Here is a 2,962-nt window from a genome sequence, read left to right on the forward strand (position 1 = left end):
ATATGTATTCTACATTATGGTTACTGTATCGGTGTCTTCGATACGCTACGGGCGACACACTATGTTTTTTGCCTCACAGTTTGTCAGAGGCGGAAGACGTATGAAAGGATGCAACACTCTGCTCGAGGGAAAGTCAGAGGGGAACCATCCATTTTGATCCACTGTTCTGGAATGACTCGTTTTAAAGATCGGCCTTTAAAAGTCACTCAGCATCAGTCTGAATAGGTGCTTCTCTCCCGTCTCCATAATACAACAACAACAGGAATTGAACAGGATTAATAGAATTAGGCAAATGTGAATTTTTATCATTTTAACAGTCATTGCCATTCTATTTAATTAAGGACATTTTCTGTGTTCGCAGCAGAGTTCTCGCGGAACAGTCTATCAGAAGCTACAGGGGGGCCTGAGTGCCCCCTCTCCGAGGAGGAAGTGGGATGCTCCGCCGTTCCCATGGCAGCAACATCATCGTCACAACAACAACACGCACTTGCAGGTAGGTTGAATCACTGCAACCGTGGCAGACAGAAGAGATACTCTCCTAATCTCTTTGAAACCATCAATGATCATTCAATGGGATCCTTTAGAATTCAGCCAGACAGCGTTTATTTGTATTTATTTATATCTATTAAACTATTTAACTCTGTGGCTTCATTTGGCATATTAAAGGAGCAAATATCTGTGATAGTGATTTGATCACATGCCTTGGTTTCAGAGCACCTGACATTCAGCGATATGCCTGCAGTAGTGTGTTGCCATTGGGAATGTTTTTGTGTTTATCAAATACTGCATACTGACTGTGCCATTGAATGTATGTCAACGTTTTGAAGAGATTTCAAAATTAAAAAAGTTGAAAGAAATACTGTAGGAAAAAAAAGATGACAAGGTCTCAAGTTCAACTTAATTTGTCCCAGAGGGCAATTGGTTAAGCAGGAAAGGAGCATAAAAATGACAAATAAAATCCACATGGATCACAATGACACACAGTCCTAGTGGAATACAATGAGCTAGTCCATCAAGTCCTAGTGGTATAGACAGAATCTTTGTACGACTTGAAAATAATTGTCCTTCCTAACAACATGTCAGTGTTACACTCAGAGTTCAATTTATTATCAATTATTGTACCAAGATACTTGGAATCTACAGTGTCTAACAGCTGGCACTTGACGACAGTGTTATGAAATCAATTCTGTCATAAGAATTGACTTTCACAGCAACGTACAACGTCATCAACAACAGGGCCATGGGCAGTTTCATCTGCATTAAGGAGACTAACTATTACAGAGTCGTCGGCAGTCTTCAGGAACCAGCTATTCATCAGTGTACAGGATATAGACGAGTGCTATGTGGACAAAACTCTAGCCTTATCTTACTGATCAATCTCCTTTTCTCTCTCCCTGTGTGTGTGTGCGTGTCCAATATGTCAGCTGCAGACACAACAGCTGTGTCCACAGCGAGTCCACTGCCAGAGAAGAGCACGAAGACTCCCAACCAGGCCAAACAAGACAAGTAGAACCGTAGGACCGTCTCCACAGCAACCTGGCATGCATCCTAAGTGGCACCCTATTCCCTAGCTATGAAGTGTACTCCTTTTGATCAGAGTAGTGCACTATATAGGGAATAGGGTGCCACCTGGAATGCAAATCTGACGTTCAATAAGTAACTTAGACAGACAGACAGATGACAGACAATGACTGACCATCATTTTGACAGACTTATGGCTGAATTCAATCTGTATCACAGAGGTATCACAGAAGATTCGCATTAAAATGCAAATTCATTGGTGTGAAATACTACTTAAGAGTTTTTGGGGTACTGTACTTTACTATATATATTTTTGACAACTTTTACTTTTACTCCACTACATTCCTGAAGAAAATCATGTACTTTTTACTCCATACCTTTCCCCTGACACCTAGAAGTACTCGTTACGTTTTGAATGCTTAGCAGGAAAATGGTACGATTTACACACTTATCAAGAAAACATCCCTGGTCATCCCTACTGCCTCTGATCTGGAGGACTCTCTACACAGAGAACATCCCTGGTCATCCCTACTGCCTCTGCTCTGGCGGACTCACTAAACACAAATGCTTTGTTTGTAAATTATGTTCGAGTGTTGGAGTGTGCCCCTGGCTATCTGTAAAAATATATATATTATTGTGCTGTCTGGTTAGCTTAATATAAGTAATGTGAAATAATTTATATATATATTAGCAATTACATTTACTTTTGATACTTAAGTATATTTAAAACCAAATACTTTTAGACTTTTACTTGAGTAGTATTTTACTGGGTGACTTTCACTTTTACTTGAGTCATTTTCTATTAAGGTATCTTTACTTCTACTCAAGTATGACCATTGGGTACTTTGTTCACCACTGTGTAAAGGTAATTTCTGATTGAGCCAACATGTGCAGCTTTTGAATGCAGTCTCTGCGACAGCGAGAACATTGCCTTTAATTGTCAATGGTTGTCACGCCTGCTCCCGCTCTCTGGCGCTCGACGGTGCCAGGCTACCCATTATTACGCACACCTGTCACCATCATTACGCGCATCAGCGCTCATTGGACTCACCTGGACTCCATCACTCTGTTGATTGCCCCTCTGCATCTGTCTGTTCCTTAGTTTGTTCCCCATGTCAGCATTATTAATGTCATTCTTTTTCCCTTCCAGACGATGTCCTTGTTCTGTTTCATGTCCGTTGTTTATTAAATGTTCACTTCCTGTACTTGCTTCTCGTCTCCCATGGTCTGTCCTTACAATGGTGCTATAAAGCGGATATTCATCGCTGCGGATGGAATAGAACCTGTAGATATGGAGATATCAGGGTATCCGTCTGGCCTTACACCATGCAGGTGGAAACGGCAATGTGGCTACTTACATTAGGTCCAAAAATCCTACAGTACCGGTCAAAAGTGGACACACCAACTCATTCCAGGGTTTTTCTTTAATTGTACTATTTTC

The 2,962-nt window shown here is 41.0% G+C and overlaps 1 long non-coding RNA gene across 1 annotated transcript; it reads left to right on the forward strand.

Moving 5' to 3' along the window:
- Positions 1–366: 366 nt before the first annotated feature.
- Positions 367–2,726, forward strand: LOC135539106 (uncharacterized). The gene is made up of 2 exons (XR_010455554.1): positions 367–493; positions 1,425–2,726. It is a non-coding gene; the product is annotated as an uncharacterized LOC135539106 (long non-coding RNA).
- Positions 2,727–2,962: the final 236 nt, after the last annotated feature.

Source organism: Oncorhynchus masou, unplaced genomic scaffold, assembly GCF_036934945.1.
Source record: "Oncorhynchus masou masou isolate Uvic2021 unplaced genomic scaffold, UVic_Omas_1.1 unplaced_scaffold_2259, whole genome shotgun sequence".
NCBI lineage: Eukaryota > Metazoa > Chordata > Actinopteri > Salmoniformes > Salmonidae > Oncorhynchus > Oncorhynchus masou.